Consider the following 18,563-nt stretch of genomic DNA (forward strand, 5'->3'; position numbering starts at 1 on the left):
GTATTTTATTCATTTGGTGGCAATTTTAAGTGGGATTGTTTTTTATCTGGCTCTCAGTTTGACTGTTTTTGGTGTATAGGAATGCTAGTGATTTTTGTACGTAGATTTTGTATCTTGAGATCTTGCTGAAGTTGTTTATCAGCTTAAGGAGTTTTGGGGCCAAGACCATGGAATTTTCTAGATATAGAATCATGTCGTCTGCAAACAGGGATTGTTTGCCTTCCTGTCTTCCTATTTGGATGCCCTTTATTTCTTTCTCTTGCCTGATTACTCTGGCTAGGACTTCCAATACTATGTTGAATAGGAGTGTATGTTTTTTGTATGTTTAAATTTGTTGACAACATTACTTATGAAATTATCCTATATTCTTACTTAATGTAACTTCAGATAGTTTTAATCATTGTTATGTTTTTCAAAGTAAATACATTCACTTGAGTAATAAAAAACATAGTTTCAAAGGGTTGATGAGATAAAGCAATAAAAACATAGATCCAGTTTAGTGGTGCCACCTTCTCCTGAGCAGTCCACACTTTTGATTTGTTGTGATTGCTATACCTAGAAGTATGGCTGAGCTTCTACACTGCCTCATTTAGTAATCCATGTTCTTAATTTTGGCAATATTGTTCATTACACTTTTGGAGCGCTTCATCTGCCCAGTCTTGTTTGGAGACCTGCCATGTGTCTGACCTCTTTGATATCTCTCTGCTGCCCACCTTGATGGAACCACTGGTTCCTGGATCCCTTGGCCTCCTCTTTTCAAGTTTCTTTCTCTGTTTGGCTCATCATGTAGTAATTTGTGCCTCTCCCAGATTACCCATTTTGCTGATGTCACCAAATCTTGAATCCCTCCAGTTCAGTGTCAGCAGGGAACAAAATTTCCAGTCTCTTAACCTGGGTGTGTGTGTGCGTGTGTGTGTGTGTATGTGTCTGTGTGTGTACTGCTCAGGCAGGCTTCTGAATGTTGATATTTTGCATATGTGATAAGAGGGTTTCGAGTCTTTTGATTAAAGACTTCCAAATGACCCCTTGCTTTTTGCCCTGCTCCCCTCAACTGCTTCTCCACCTCTACTATTCCCTAGCACTATCTGGGTTAATCTGTTCAGGTGACCGCAAAAGAACCACACAAAGGATCTTAGTTTGTGGCTTCCTCTGCACTGCTAAATCAGTTACTGCTTGCTTATCTGCTTTCCATATTGCAAAATTTATTGAATTTTTTTGCTCAGTGCTCTCCTTTTTTCTGTCCTCTTTTTCTTTGTGGTTATAATTTTTTATTCCTTTACTAGTGTTTTAATGGAGATTCATGAGTAAGAGGAAATAAATTTACATATTTCATTTGCCAACTTTATGCTCTGGAGCCTTTCAAAATGTATAATAGTATTTTCAAAAATCTTTCATCATCTGATGCTGTATATTATTTTACAAAATTAAATAGCCATGTATGTTCTTTAAAAATAGATAATTTATCTATGATTTCAATATTACAGTTGACCCTAACTTTTAATTGTTAGGGATGACAATCTCCCATGCACTGAAAAATCGAAGTGTAAATTTTGACTCCCCTAAAACTTAACTACTAATAGTCTACTGTTGACCAGAAGCCTTACTGATCACATAAACAGTCAATTAATGCATATTTTTATGTCATATGTATTATATGCTGTATTCTTACAATAAAATAAGCTATAGAAAAGAAAATGTTAGTAAGAAAATCATGAGGAAGAGCAAATATTTTTACTGTTCATTAAGTGGAAGTGGATCATCATAAAGGTCTTTGTCCTCATCATCTTCACATTGAATAGTCTGAGGAGGAGGAAGAAAAGGAGAGGATGATCTTGCTGTCTCAGGAGTGGCACAGGTGGAAGAAAATTACAGGATGGTCTTGCTGTCTCAGGGTTGGCACAGGTGGAAGAAAATTAACATGTAAGTGGACCCACAGAGTTCAAACCCTTGTTGTTTAAGGGGCAACTGCATTTTTTATTTCTCTAGTTTAAGATAGGTTTGTATTTTTAGCAAAATCACATATAAAAGCAAAGCTAAACTTTTACTCATCTAAACTTAGTTACCAAATAATAGAATATAAATTATGAACCTAAACCATTTTGCCTTACATTAATGGATAATTTTAGAGTTTAATTCTTGTTTGTGTTTGCATATTTGAGAAGTACTGCTGTACATAATCCTTGATGTAATCTTGAATATAATTTTTGTTTATATCCTTCAAAACATTTTCGATAATGAATTTTTAATTTTTCTTCCATGTATAGAATCATTGGCAGATGTGCATTTAAGTGGAGATTCAGGTATTCTGTCTAATATTGGCCTAAATGGTCAACAAAATAAGGTGTAAATCTTTTCCCAGGGCTTAAAAATATTGAATGAGATCATTCATTGTTATTATGCCTATTAAATCCCTATTCTAATATCTTGGCATTTCTCACCTGGAATTAGGAGACAGTTGGAAACTCCTGATATTAGTTAAATGTTTTTTGAGAGAGCAGATTGATTAAAATGAGTTGGATTGATTAAAATGTTTTGGGAATATCTTATAAGTAAAGCAACATCCAGATATAATGAATCAGTAGAGTCGCTACAATTTATTTGAATTTTGTCCTTATAATTTATTATCAGATGGAGATATTGGAAATATCTCTAAATGACTTTGGAAAAAAAGAATAAATTTAGTTTAATAAAATGGTATTTCCAAAATCTGATCTACTTGAATTTACAAAGTGGAGGGAAAAAAAAGGCTAAGGAAAGCAAGAAGTTGGCAAACTGTATATAAGATAATAGATTTGCATATGTAAATTAGACTAATCACATATACACATAAGTGGCTAGATGTACAATTACCTGATTTATAAACACGAATGGTGCAGGTGCTGCTTTAGAGGCACTTTCAGAAAATTGGCTTGTGGCATCAATGCTTTGTAGTACAACATGACTGCTAATTATACCTTTCATTGTAATAAAGTCCATTTAAATTATTTTGCATGAGGGTACCAAAAGAGGGGCAGTGGCTGTAATGTTACCCAGAGAATCATGTTAACAGTGCTAGGCTTTTAATGTGAATCTACATACAGAAGGTGAGTACTGGAGGGGATGTATCAGAGCAATGAGTTACTGTCCTCATTCTAAGCCTGGTGTGTGTGGATGGCCATACTAGCCTAGAGAAACTCCTGTGAGATGCTTTTCACAACGAAAAATCACTTTACTTATATTTCAATCCAGAGTTGAAATCCTAAGAATAATGATGTGCCAGATCTTGCTGGGCAGTCTGTTTTTTCTAGTTACAATTTTAAAATTATTTCTTTTGCTTTCTGATATGATTTTTCTCTATTCTTTGTTTTACCCTCATTTTGTTATTTTATAAGTTTTTGAGCATGAATGATATACAAGGACTCTGTTTAGGAGTTATTTTCATCTTAATTCTCTGCATGTTTATTTTGAGAATCTAAATGGTACCTAGGTTTAGTAAAAGGGCAGTAGTTGCTGGCCCTCTGAAATTCCAGTTATACACTTGAATGAAGTTTTATGCTGTGGAAACTAATTTAGTTTTTTATAGAACATCTATGGGGAGTTTTGTTGTCATTCAATATTTTAGGTTTTCCTAATGATGTAGACATAAAGGGAGAACCAATGTTTTCTGTTTGTTTCTACCTATGCCTCATTTTGAAATACCTTATGTATATTCCTTTCTGCCTGTTGCTATCACATCTCTTGACTGACTTGTTTAGTGAGATGTAAATACTTCTTTTGGCTTTGCACTGCCTTTTACCCCTGATATCTACTGTTGGGGATCAGTATCAAGGGTGGAGGGGAGCTGAGAAGATGAGGACTCGGGTAGGATTCTTCAAATGCTTCCTACCTGAACCGGGAGACCCTAAAACAGCATCAAAATTGAGTTAAATCAGTCTCATATAAGGCATTTGCTATTGATGGACACAAAGGGGAGAACTGAGATTTAATTGTAATTTTCCCCTTCTTGGTTGGATGAACAACCACATTTTAAGTAGGTAAGGAAATCTGGGCTTCTCTCTCAGGAGCTGTTTGCTTAGTGTGCCTTCAGCCATAATGAATCCAAAATTCAGAGTTAGGACATCTTTCTGTTAAAAGACCCTTTCCCTCATAATCCAATCTTAGCTATAATTGCTCCTTTCACAGTGGTGCTACAGACTACATTCTATTATTCATTTGAATTGGTCCTGATTTGTTCATTCATAATAGTGACATTGCTTTTTCTCATTGCTCCCCAATTATAGCAATTTTTCTCTTTGAAATTATATCCTTTTCAGGAGACTAAAGACTGCCAATTACAGGTGGTATTTCAAAGCACAAAAATTCAGTAAATAGTCATAAAGCCTCTCAAATGCACATTTTCGGTCATCAGAGTGGTTTTTATAGACATAAATACTACTTTCATGTGTCATGCATTATTGGTTGTTCTGTTTTTATACTTACATCTAGTTAGTAATATCAGGCCTGCCTTGAGGAAAGGAAGCATGGAATGATAGAAAGAAGATAAGTTAGAATGAATGTGAGCTTTCTGTTTGTTCAGCTATTAACCCTTTAATGCTACTGCCCTGGAGGATAACATGTACACAGAAGGGGAATATAAAGCCTTTGCGGACTTGTATATTTGTGAGGGGTCAGGAGAAACAGGGCAGGAGTGAGAAACTGGGCTGCTGAGTTACTTAGATGGCACAGAATTGTTCCTTCTTCCCTTTGGCAGTTCACAATTGCAGTGGAGTAGCAGACTCACAGTGTGATTCCTTTCATGTTCTTAAGGCTGGAACCACCATTCCCAGCTCTCATGTAAAAGGCTATTATTTGGTGTACTTGCAGTAGAACAGACAGCCAGTTACCTAGAGTTGTTTCATTTTTTGTTTATTTAAAGGGCAGGATAGAAACATGGCCTAAATGTACTTCTTTATACTCTTCTAACTTAGGAAATATATACATAATATATATAACTCTTATATATCTTTCTTTCCTAATTGTACTTCAGTGCCGGAAAAAGCATCTTCTTTGAATAGGCATGCACGTTTATAGTGTTACTTCAGAGGTAAGAAAATATGAGGTGACCAGTGATGTCTTGCTATTTAATAAATTAATAGATTTTTATTGTACACATTAAAATATTTCTTCTGGTAAGTTATTTTCTCTGTTATCATAGATTTATTGTTGATTACATTACTAGTGTGCTATAGTGTTCCCCCTAGATTTTTAAAGCATTTTAGGGTGAAGTAAGTGTTCTATATTTTGATTTAGTGGTTACATGATTGTATATGATTACTAAAATACATCAAACTGTATACCTAAAAGAGCCAATTATATTATACAACAATAATACCTTTAAAATACTTCTAGTTTACACATTGGAAAAGGAATGTGAAAATTTTACACACTACAAAAGCACACATTAGAAAATGTCTATTAGGTGGTAGTCCCAGTTTTTATTAATATTTTATTAGTATTTTATTGGAATCCAGAATTTGGTACATTAATATATTTCATAGGAATTAAGATGAACATATCACACTTTGCATATACAAACAAACAAGCAAAAATAAAACTAATAAAAACTCACCTTAGCTTAGCTTTGTCCCCTGATTTTTAACTTTTTGTTGTTTCTATTTATATCTTATTGTACTATGTCTTGAAAAGTTGTTGCAGTTATTATTTTTGATTGGTTCATCATTTGGTCTTTCTACATAGGATAAGAGTAGTTTATACACCACAGTCACAGTGTTATAATATTCTGTGTTTCTCTGTGTACTACTATTACCAGTAAGTTTTGTACCATCAGATGATTATTTATTCCTTATTAATTTTGTTTTCTTTCTGACTGAAGAACTCCCTTTAGCATTTCTTGTAGGATGGGTTTGGTATTGATGAAATCCTTCAACTTTTGTTTGTCTGGCAAAGTCTCTATTTCTTCTTCATGTGTGAAGGGTATTTTCACTGGATATACTATTCCGGGGTAAAAGTTGTTTTCTTTTTCCTTCAGCACTTTAAATATGTCATGCCACTCTCTCCTGGCCCATAAGGTTTCCACTGAAAAGTTGCTGCCAGAAGTATTGAACCTCATTGTATGCTATTTATTTCTTTTCTCTTGCTGCTTTTAGGATCCTTTATGTATCCCTGACCTTTGGAAGTTTGATTATTAAATGCCTTGAGGTAGTCTTCTTTGGGTTAAATCTGCTTGGTGTTCTACAACCTTCTTGCACTTGGATATTGATATCTTTCTCTAGGTTTAGGAAGTTCTCTGTTACTATTCCTTTGAATAAACATTCTACACCTGTCTCTCTCTACCTCCTCTTTAAGGCCAATAACTCTTAGATTTGCCCTTTTGAGGATATGTTCTTTTGCACTGGGTCTTTTACTTCATGGCGGCAGATTCCCTTATGGCCCAGAGTGTGTTTAGAAATGTCATCTGGGAGCTAGGGCCTGGAATGGGGGCCTCATGATTCTGATTGGTACCCTGTCCTGCTGTGGCTGAGCTGGTATCCAAGATCCAAGACAAAGTCCTTGCCACTCTTCCTTCTCCTCTCCTCAGGGGGAAGGGAGGGGTTTCTTTTGGAGCCTTGAGCTGTGCAGCCTGGGGCTAAGGGACGTGATGCCAGCACTCCCTTGGCTGCCCCAGTTGGTGTCTCAGTTCGTTGCATGATCCGCGAGTCCACTGTCTCTGGGCCCTAGTGCAGCACTAGGACTTGCTTATGATTTGTAGTCCTCATGGCCTAGATTGCTTTTCAAGTTTACTTGAATACATAGAGTGCAAACCTGCAAACCTCTAGCGAGGTTTGCAGGCACTCAAGTTCAGACTGCTGGAATTGGTAGTTCCCCTCTGCCTAGGCTGAGTTTAAATGCTCCCTCTGTGGGTGGGCGTCAGTTGAGCTTGCCCTACTTTTCCTTTCTGCTCTAACAGGACAGTACTGAGTTCAATGCCTCACAATTGCTGTGTTCGCCCTCCTGCAGCACCCGGAGAAACTCTGGGCACCACCCATTGGCTACCGGGGTAGGGAAGGGGTGGTATAGGTGATTCAGAACTGTTTTTTTTTTTTTTTCTCTCTCTCTCTCTTCAGTGCCTCCTTCAGCAATATGAAGTTAAAACCAGATACTATGGGTGCTCACCAGATTTTCGGTTCTTAAGAAGGTGTTTTTTTCTGTGTACATAGTTATTAACTTGGTGTCCTTGCGAGGGGGTGGGACTGGGATAATGGGTGGAACTTTCTATTCTGCCATCTTGCCCCCGCTCCCTGGTTTCTAAACCCTGAAGCCACGATATACTTTGAAGAGGTATCTTCCATAGCATGTGAAAAGATGACCTCTGTCGTTTTATTACGTGTGTGCGTAAGTTTACAGAACTGAAGTTTATTCATCTAATAATTTATTTATTCTATAAATAGTAATCTGTTACTCTGCACCAGCCATTTTGGTAGGTTCTCAATATTCAATAGAGAACAAGACACTCTGCCATCATGGAACTTGCTGTATAGTGGTGGAGGAAGACAATTTAAAGCTAAATTTAAAAGTGGTTATTTGTGTTTATTAGTGCTATGAAGAATATAAAAGGGGACATTGATAGGATAGGAAAGAGAAAACCTTTTGTGAAAAGAGTAGTCAAAGAAGTTCTATGTGAGGAGGCAGCATTTTAATCTGCTACCTGAAAACAAACAAAAAAAAACTGAACAGTTTTAGTACCTTTATTCTTTGAAATAGCCCCCAAACTACTTTTATGAAAGGAATCTCAATATCTTGAACCCCATGCAGCAAAAACTGCAAGAATGGTGTCTTGGAAACTGTGGTTTTCTAATCAAGCACAAAGGTGATTCTTATGAAAGGAAAGTCCAAGAAACTCTATCAGAGGTTCTCAAATTATAGTATACGTAAAAACATTCTGGGGCTTTTGCTTCTGGTCATGACAGACCAGGTATTGACATGCTGTTGTACCATAAACAACGAGAAAGCTAGACAAAACATATTTTTAAAAACACAACACTTTTTAAATATTGGAAAAGAGACTTAGGACTGTGACATTGATAAAAGGAAATAAATGAGGCGAACACTACAATTACCTCATCATTATTCATAGAGGCAGTTTCCAGAGCACAGGCAGAAGGAAGCTGTTCCCAAGGAGATCAAAGCAACTCTTGCTGAGCTGAAGAAATTGGAAAGGCAGAGTGACTGGACTGTGCAGAGAAGAGGAAGTTATGCAGAAAAAAGCTCTGAAAATCTACATAAAGATTATCTACACAATCTAAATAAGTACATAAAAATATTTAACTGAAAACCCACGTAGATATATGTAGAGTGTGACTTCAGGCAGTTTGGCAAAGAATAATTGCCAGAGAAAGAATCAATGTAGGGCTGTAATCCACACAACTACTGGAGTTAGTGCAGGATTGAGAGATGCTCGAGTTACTACCAGCCAAAATGGGGAAACTTCACTGAACACCTGAGACATTTAATAGAGACCCTCCAGAAAGGTTATACATTGGAGGAAGGACTAAACTAGCCCTAGAATAAGAGCTACCTGAAAAGTTCAAGTTGATCCACAAGTAATTAACTGCCTGCCAGAGCAAAATTCAACGTTTATTATTAGAAGACAGCAAAATCTACAATTCAATAATGTAACACTAAGAATATCCAGCTCCAATATTAGATCACTAGATATGTGAAGATTCAGGAATATGCAGCCCATTATCAGAAGAAAAATCAGTCAATAGAGTCAGACCCAGAAGTAACAGAGATGTTGAAATTAGCTGGTTTGTACTTTAAAATAGTTATACTTTAAAGTTATACTTTTAAAGTTCGTACTTTAAAATATGTTCAACGATTTAAAGAAAAACATGAACATAATGTTGAAAGAAATGGAATATAGAAAAAAGAACTGAATAGAACTTCTAAAACTTAAGAATATAATATATATGATGACAAATTCATAAGAATCAGGTTTAACAGCACAATAGGCATATGGGAGAAAAGATCAGTAAACTTGAAGGCAGGAAAATTTAAGCTGTTCAAACTGGAGCATAGTTATCAAAATAAGGCTGGAGAGAAAAGTCTCCGTGACCTATGAGACATTACCTAGTAGTCTCACCTATGTGTCATTGCAGCCTGAGAATGGCGGGTGGAGGGGGTGGAGGATATCATATTTAAATAATGGCTGAAATTTTTCTAAATTTGCTGAGCACTAAGAAGCTGAAGAAGGTCAAAAATCACTCAAGTATGAGAAAGAAAGCCACACTAAGGTATGTCATAATCCAAATGCTGAAAACTAATGAGAAGGATTATAAAAGCAGCAAGAGAAAAAAGACACGTTATATTTAGGTGTTATAGATAAGAATGGCCACTGGTTTGTCATCAAATGCAATGGAATGACATCTTTGAAGGACTGAAAGAAAAGTCGCTTCAATTTTGAATTCTGTATTCAGTGAAAATGTTATTCATAAATAAAGACAAAATAAAAACAGACATTTATGTCAAATGAAAAAATGAAGAATTTACTGGCAGAGACCTGCACTATAAAAAATGTCAAAGAACATTTTTCAGGCTGAAGGAAAATGATTCCAGGTGAAAAGTCATACCTACAGAAAGGAATAAAAATCACCATCAGTGGTAAATATAGGGCATATATGAAACATTTGATTTTATACTTGTTGTGTCTTTGAAAGAAAAAACGCTTTTTAGAACTACAATTATAACTCTATATTGTGAAGTTATAACCAGTGTAAATAGCAAAGGGACAGAGGAGGAAAATTGGAAGTACAAGCAGTTTACCCTTATCCAAGGTTTTGCTTTTCACAATTTCAGTCACCTGTGGTCAACCACTGTTTGAAAATATTAAATGGGAAATTCCAGAAATAAACAATTCACATTTTCAGTTGTGTGCCTTTCTGATTAGCATGATGAAATCTCATGTGGTCCTGCTGCATCCCACCCAGGATGTGAATTATCTTCTTGTACAGCATATCTGTGTTGTATATGCTACCTGCCTATTAGTGACTTAGTATCCATCTGGGTTATCAGATTGTCATAGTATTGCAGTGCTCATATTCAAGTAACCCTTATTTTACTTAATAACGGCCCCAGGCCAGGCATGGTGGCTCACGCCTGTAATCCCAGCACTTTGGGAGGCCAAGGTGGGCGGATGACAAGGTCAGGAGATCAAGACCATCCTGGCTAATATGGTGAAACCCCATCTCTACTAAAAATGCAAAAAATTAGCCGGGCGAGGTGGCGTGCACCTGTAGTCCCAGCTACTCGGGAGGCAGGAGAATGGCGTGAACCCGGGAGGCGGAACTTGCAGTGAGCCGAGATTGCACCAGTACACTCCAGGCAGCTTGGGCGACAGAGCAAGACTCCATCTCTAAAAAAGGCCCCAGAATGCAGGAGTAGTGTTGCTGGAATGTTGTTATAATTGTTCCATTTTACTAGTAGTTATCATCTCTTACTGTACCTAGTTTATAAGTTAAACTTGATCATAGGATGTATGTATAGCAAAAAGCATAGTATATATACGGTGCAGTACTATCTGTGGTTTTGGGTATCCACTGAAGGTCTTGGAACATATAATCCATGGATAATGGGGGACTAGTGTATACAATTAAAGTGTCTTATATGTGAAGTGGTATGTTATTTTAATGTAGATAGTGATAAGTTAAAGATGCATATTGTAAACCCTAAAGCAACTGGTAAAAAATAAAATGAAGTATAGCTAATAAGCTAGTGGAGTACAAAATGGAATACTAGAAATATTCAACCCAAAGAAAGTAGGAAAATAGGAAAAGAGAACCAAGAAGAGACAAATAGAAACAAATACAGCAATATGGTAAACTTAAACCCAGTTATATTTATAATTACATTAAGTGTATATGATTTAGACTATACAATTTAAAGGCAGAAATTATGAGACTGGATTGTAATACCCAACTACAAACACACTTTAAATAGAAACATGCAGATATAGATAGATTGAAAGTAAAGAGATGGAGAAGCTGTACAATGAAAACATTCATTTTATTCATTTCAGTAGTTGGAATGGCTATTTTAATATAAGGCAAGGTAACTTCCAGACAAGCAGTATAATCAGAGACAGATGACATTTCATAATGACAAAAAGTTCAATTCATCAAGAGGAGAAAACACTTTTTAGTTTGTGTGTGCTTAATAACAAAGCTTTAAAATTATGTGTGTCAAAAACTAAGAGAAATGAAAAAAGAAATAGTCATATCCTCAATATTAAATGGAAATTTCAAAATCATCTCCTCAGTAATTTAAAAAACAAGTAGAAAATTATTTGAGGATACATAAAATTTAAATATTCTGGACCATAAGACAAATATCAACAAGTTTAAAAGAGTCAAAATCATAAAAGAATATTATCTGACCATAATGGAATTAAATTAAAATCTATAAAATAAAAATATAAGAAAAACTATCAAATACCTGGGAATTAGATCACACACCTCAAAAACAAACTTTAGGTCAGAGAGGAAATCAAAAGAAAAATGTGAAAATATTTTGAATGGAATAATGGAAATGCAACATCTCAAATGTGTAGAATGCATTTAAGCAGTGCCTAGAAGGGCATTTGCACCTCCCTGTAATGTATATTAGAAAAAAAAGATTTAATATCAATTATATAGATTTTTGCCTTAAGTTAATAAAATTGAAGCAAATTAAATCCAATATAACCTAAATGAAAGAAGTAATAAAGATAATAGTAGAAATCACTTTAATAAAAAATAAAAATAATAGAATGAAAGGAAGAGTTGTCTCTTAATAAAGTAAATAAACTTGATCTCTTTAGACAGATCCAGAGAAAAGTAAGAAAATACATATTATTTATATTAAGTATCAAATGGGGAAAATTATTATTGAATTTATAGACATTCAAATGATATTAATGAAATATTATGAACAACTTTATATTGATAAGTTTGGTAATTTAGTGTCTTGGGTCTTTCTGGAAAGACATGAGTTGTATAACTGATATGAGAAGAAATAGAAAATACAAATAGTTTATATTAATAAAATAAACTTAATAATTAAAACCCTTTCCACAAAGAAAATACCAAGCCCAATGACTTCACTAGTGAATTCTGTCAAATATTTATACTAACTTAATTCTGGAGAGATATAGAAATATTATTGCTCTAGCTCTATTCCCTTTTCATTTTCATGCTGTATTGTTATACACATTGTATCAGTAAATAGTAGAACCGTGCATTTTTTTTATATTTTAAAGAAAAGCAGAAGAAAGAAGAACAAGTATTTAATTATAGTTTGTTATCTTTCTTATTTAATGTTTCCAGTTCTTTTAGTTTGTTCCTGTGAATTTGAGTTCCTGCCTGGTGTGATTATTTCAGTACAGCTTTGCTCCAACCCACTTCTCTTATGCAATTGTTAAATATGTCACATTTCTATATATTGTAGGCTCAACAATACAATTCTATGCCTAATGTTTTATACAATTGCTTTTTAAATAAGTTAAGAGAAAAAGGAAGAAATATGCATTTACAGTATATCTTCATTTTTCTCTAATAAAATAATTATCATTACTAGTGCTCTTTGTTTTCTTGTGTAGATCCAGATCACTATGTGAGATCACTTACTTTCATTCTAAAAAATTTCCTTTAGTATTTCTAATAAGTTGGTTCTGCTAACAATGAGTTCTGTCAATTTTGTTTACCTGGCAATGTCTTCATTTCCCCTTTATTTTTGAGAGAGTTTTGCTGAGTATGATAGTCTTAGTAAGGTATTTTTCCTTTAGCACCTTGAATATGTCATCTCTCTGCCTTCTGGCCTACATAGTTCTAATGAGAAGTCAGTTGTTAACATTGTTAGTTCCCTAATATGTGACAATTCATTTTTCTTCTGTTAATTTCAAGATTTTCCTTTTATTATAGGCTTTCAACCTTTTTACTATTGTGTGACTAGCTTGGACGTCTTTGCATTTATCTTTTTTTGTTTGTGTGTTTGTTTGGAGACAGAGTCTCACTCTGTCACCCAGGCTGGAGTGCAGTGGCACAGTCTCAGCTGATTGTAACCTCCGCCTCCCAGGTTCAAGCAATTCTCCTGCCTCAGCCTCCTGAGTAGCTGGGACTACATGCATTTATCTTATTTGAGTTCATTGAGCTGCCTGAATGCTTCTCATTAAATTTGAAAATTATCAGTCATTACTTCTTCAAAGATTTTTCTTCTGCTGCTTGTTCTCTCTCTTGTCTTCTCATACTGTCATTACATGTATGCTTATATTTCTCTGAAACTGTTCATTTACCTTCATTCCTTCTTCTTTTTTTCATATTTTGTAATCCCAATTCAAATCTGTTGAGTCCCTGTAGTGAAATTTTCATTTCCATTACTGTAGTTTTTAAATCTATAATTTTCACTTTGTTCTTTTTTTATGAATGATGAGTGTTCTCTTTACTGATATTCCATATTTGATGAGACATTACCATCAAACCTTTCTTTGCTACTGTAAGGATGATTTCCTCTAGTTCTTTAAACATATTTATATCTTTGCTTTGGAATATTTGTCCACTAAGTCCGATGACTGGGTCCGCTCACAAGCCCTTTTTTTCATGTGTATGGATGATATTTTCCTGTTTCTTTGCATGTCTTATTTTTTTGTTGTTGTTGAAAACTGTACATTTCAGAAAATTTGCTTAAATTATTATAAGAAGTCTTCGTACTAAGTTCCCTGAGTGGGGAACTTGTTGTTTGCCTGTTTGTTTACAACAGTGAACAAACTGTTGTAAACTTGGCTGGACTATTTTAGTAAAATCTATTTTCCCCATCTATGAAGCTTTGATGTCACTCTTCAGCAAGCACAGCTTAGGGCATATGTACAATCACCCTGGAATGACAGTGATTTTAACAGGGCTTTTCTATGACTGTTTCATTCCCTGGTCTTTCTATTAATCTGTCTGCCTCTGTTGGTGCCACCCCCAGTTATTAGGCTCCACTAATTGTCAGCTGATTCCTCTGTTGTTTCCAGCAGTGTCCTGGGGCATGAATTGTTTCACAATCTGATTCAATTAAGTTGCAGACTCCTTACAGGAGTACTTTTTGTGGCTAGCTTTGAGGTTCATTTTGATTCCAGGACAGTTCTTCTTAGCTGTTTCTTTTTAAAAATTCTATTTGCTAATTCTGTGAAGAATGTCAATGGTAGTTTAATGGGAATAGCATTGAATATATAAATTATTTTGGGCAGTATGGCCATTTTCATGACATTGATTCTTTCCATCCATGAGGACGGAATAGTTTTCCATTTGTTTAGGTCCTCTCTTATTTCCTTGAGTGGTGGTTTATAGTTCTCCTTGAAGAGGTCCTTCACATCCTTGTTAGCTCTATTGCTAGGCATTTTATTCTCTTTGTAGCAATCGTGAATGGGAATTCATTCATGATTTGCCACTCTGCTTGTCTATTGTTGGCGTATAGGAATGCTCGTGATTTTTGCACATTGATTTTGTATCCTAAAACTTTGCTGAAGTTATTTATCAGCTTAAGGAGTTTTTGGGCCAAGACGATGGGGTTTTCTAAATACAGAATCATGTCATCTGCAAACAGACAATTTGACTTTCTCTCTTCCTATTCAAATACCCTTTATTTCTTTCTCTTGCCTGATTGCCCTGGCCAGAACTTCCAATACTATGTTGAAAAGGAGTGGTGAGAGAGGGCATCCTCATCATGTGCTGGTTTTCATAGGGAATGCTTCCAGTTTTTGCTTATTCAGTATTTTATTGGATATGGGTTTGTCATAAATGGCTCTTATTATTTTGATATGTGTTCCATCAATATCTAGTTTATAGAGAGTTTTTAACATGAGGGGATGTTGAATTTACAGTAACCAAAACAGCATGGTACGGGTACCAAAACAGACATATAGATCAATGGAACAGAACAGACACCTAAGAAATAACACCACACATGTACAACCATCTGATATTTGACAAACCAGACAAAAACAAGCAATGGAGAAAGGATTCCCTATTTAATAAATGGTGCTGGGACAACTGGCTAGCCATATGCAGAAAACTGAAACTGGACCCCTTCCTTACACCTTATACAGAAATTAATGCAAGATGGATTAAAGACTTAAATGTAAAACCAAAAACCGTAAAAACCCTCGAAGAAAACCTAGGCAATACCATTCAGGACATAGGCATGGGCAAAGATTTCATGATGAAAACACCAAAAGCAATTGCAACAAAAGCCCAAATCGACAAATGGGATCTAATTCAACTAAAGAGCTTCTGTACAGCAAAAGAAACTATCATCAGAGTGAACAGGCAGCCTACAGAATGGGAAAAAATTTTTGCAATCTACGCATCCAACAAGGGACTAATATCCAGAATCTACAAGAAACTTAAGCAAATTTACAAGGAAAAAACAAGAAAAAACATCAAAAAGTGGGCAAAGGATATGAACAGATACTTCTCAAAAGAAGACATTTATGTGGCCAACAAACATGAAAAAAGCTCAACATCTCTGATCATTAGAGAAATGCAAATCAAAACCGTAATGACATACCATCTCACACCAGTCAGAATGATGGTTATTAAAAAGTCAAGAAACAATAGATGCTGGTGAGGCTGTGGAGAAATAGGAATGCTTTTCACTGTTGGTGGGAATGTAAATTAGTTCAACTATTGTGGAAGACAGTGTGGTGATTCCTCAAGGATCTAGAACCAGAAATAACATTTGACCCAGCAGTCCCATTACTGGGTATATACCCAAAGGAATATAAATCATTCTACTATAAAGACACATGCACACATATGTTTATTGCAGCACTATTTACAATAGCAAAGACATGGAACCAACCCAAATGCCCATCAATGATAGACTGGATAAAGAAAATGTGGTACATATACACCATGGAATACTATGCAGCCATAAAAAAGGAATGAGATAATTTCCTTTGCAGGGACATGGATGACACTGGAAGCTATCATCCTCAGCAAACTAACACAGGAACAGAAAACCAAACACCACATGTTCTCACTCATAAGTGGGAGTTGAACAATGAGAACACATGGACATTGGGAGGGGAACAACACACACCAGGGCCTGTCAGGGGGTGGGGGTTGAGGGGAGGGAGAGCATTAGGACAAATACCTAATGCATGCAGGGCTTAAAACCTGCATGACAGGTTGACAGGTGAGGCAAACCACCATGGTACATGTATACCTATGTAACAAACCTGCACATTCTGCACATGTATCCTGGAACTTAAATAATTTTTTAAAAGGTATAAATTCAAAAAAAAATTCTATTTGCTAAGCTGTCCAGTCTGTGGTTAGCTTGTTGCTCTCATGGAGTTACCAGCCTCAGTGTAATTATCAAAATCTCACTCTTTTCAAGAGTACTCTTAGGCTTTAATTTTCCCACACTGTCTCCCAAATACAGTCAGAACCACTGGGGAGAGCTTTGGAGTTCTTTGTTCTTATGACCTGCCTCTCCCTCTGGGCAAACTCTCTGAGCCACTGTTCAGGAGCTGGCAGCAGAGACAGGGGCCCACATCTCTTAGAGTGACACCTTGTTTCACACTGAACTGGCTGGGGATGATTGAGGGAGAGGATGGCTCAAGTGCCACAGACTCCTACTGTTCTAACTGAGATTGTGTTATGATCTTGAATGTTTCTTCGTTGACCGTATGCCCTTATGACAATTTCCAAAAACTTAAAATGGCTCTTTATTTTTCCAATTTTTAGTAGTTATGGTTGCTTCACTGGAGAATGAATTGATGAGTTCATCACACCACCATTCTGGAAACAAGAGTCCTAGAAAATATTTAAGAAAGAAATAATCAGTCTTATTGCCTCATTTTATGAGGCCAGCATTATACTGTCAACTGAAGAATTGGAAGATTCATACATTTGGAAAAGAAAGCTTTATTTCTTATAAAGTGTTGCAGTCTGCAAGCTAGCCATCTGTAGGCTGGGAAGTGTGGCCTCTGGTAGAAGCCAAAAGCAGGCACTTTGAGGGAGGGAAGGATAAGACAGGAATTTATGCTGAATGAGTTGGCTAAGTATACATATTCATGAAGGGGAGGCATGTGCATGCATAGTAGGTTATCTTGTATGTAATATGCATTCTGTGTTTGCTTTGGGATGGAGATGTAGCATTTAAATGTACTACAATTAGGTCCTATACATGAAAAGGTGAAGCAGAGGACAGGAAGGCCCTCAGTGCATGCAGCCTCAGAAGACTGGCCAGAACCACTCCAGGGTCAGGCAGTCTCTTATCAGAAAGGAATGCTAGTTAGTTGCTGTGTTGAAACCACAAAAGTGAGGGGCAGCATTAAGCAGTTGGTTGAATTAAATAATGGAGCAAGTATCTGAAAAGGGCTGCTTTCTGTTTAATCTTTAGGAAAGAAAGCGTAACGGCAGTTATCAAAGAAGAGGGTGTAACAACACGTGTCCAACTTATCCCATCATGGCTGGGACTGTTTTTAAGGTTTCTCTAGGGTCTACTTGGCCAAGAGAGGGTCTATTGAGTTGTCTGGGATGCTTAGGATTTAACTTTTATTTCTCAACAATGTTGAAAGAAGACAAAGACATCACAAGAAAATTGAGTCTGACATTCCACATGAACCCAGATGTAAAGTACTTCACAGAGTATTAACAAATAAAATCTAGCAATATATAAAAATATTAATACATCATGACTGAATGGAGTTTATTTCAGGAGTGAGTGCAAGTTCGTTAAAACATTAAAATGCATTTGTTAAAACATTAAAAATTCTCTGCACCACAATTGCATTAACAGAATCAAAGTGGAAAAAAATCATGAAAGACATGCCGAAATTCAATACCCATATGTGATAAACACAGTCAGCACACTAGGAATAGTGGGAATTTTATCTAATAAAGTGCACCCACCCAATTTAAAAGTAGTAAGCTAGAACTTTGGACATTGTACAAAACCATATAAATGAAATATATTCAAAATCTTTAGTCTTTGGGGAAATTTAAATTAAAACCACAATGAAATGCAATTAGACATTTGCTAAAATGGCTAAAATTAAAACACTGATAGTACTGAGTATTGGTGATGTGGCAGAGCCAATTGAACTCTTATACACTGCTTATGGCAGTGTAAAACAGTTCAGTTACTTTGGAAACATACAGCAGTGTCTTATAATGTGACATATACGCCTATCACATGATCCAGAAGTTTCACTTGTAGGCATTTGCTAAAGATTAGTGTTTCCAAAAGACTCAAGCATGAATATTGATAGCACTTTTATAATGAGCAAAGTGAAAACGGGAATGAATATTAGAAAATCACAGTTTCTGCTTTTGTAGCCTCACATAGAATATAGTCAGACTAAGCTAATGACCTTAAAACATTATTAGAATAAACAAAAAACAATTGAAAAACAACAAAGCCAGTAATGCCAACTATAGAAATTAGCAATCATTTTTCAGAAATTTGAGTAAAAATCTCATGTCCCCTCCTAAAGACAGAATACATTCAGAGAACTTAACAAAGGCTGTCTTTGGAAGTTAGCTGCAATGATCTGTTTATATAATATTATACCTTTTGATTTA

At 35.7% G+C, this 18,563-nt stretch overlaps 1 protein-coding gene across 14 annotated transcripts in view; it reads left to right on the plus strand.

Annotated features, from left to right (window-relative positions):
* MYO3A (myosin IIIA) overlaps positions 1-18,563 on the plus strand; it is a 285,430-nt gene that overhangs the window by 24,699 nt on the left and 242,168 nt on the right. Inside the window, exon 5 of one of the 14 annotated variants that reach the window (XM_063781511.1) lies at positions 1,800-1,920. The exons of the other annotated variants lie outside the window; for them this stretch is intronic. The gene's annotated coding sequence lies outside the window, so the exon portion shown is untranslated. The remainder of the gene's footprint in view (positions 1-1,799; positions 1,921-18,563) is intronic. 14 annotated transcript variants of the gene reach the window in all.

This window comes from Pan troglodytes, chromosome 8 (assembly GCF_028858775.2).
Source record: "Pan troglodytes isolate AG18354 chromosome 8, NHGRI_mPanTro3-v2.0_pri, whole genome shotgun sequence".
NCBI lineage: Eukaryota > Metazoa > Chordata > Mammalia > Primates > Hominidae > Pan > Pan troglodytes.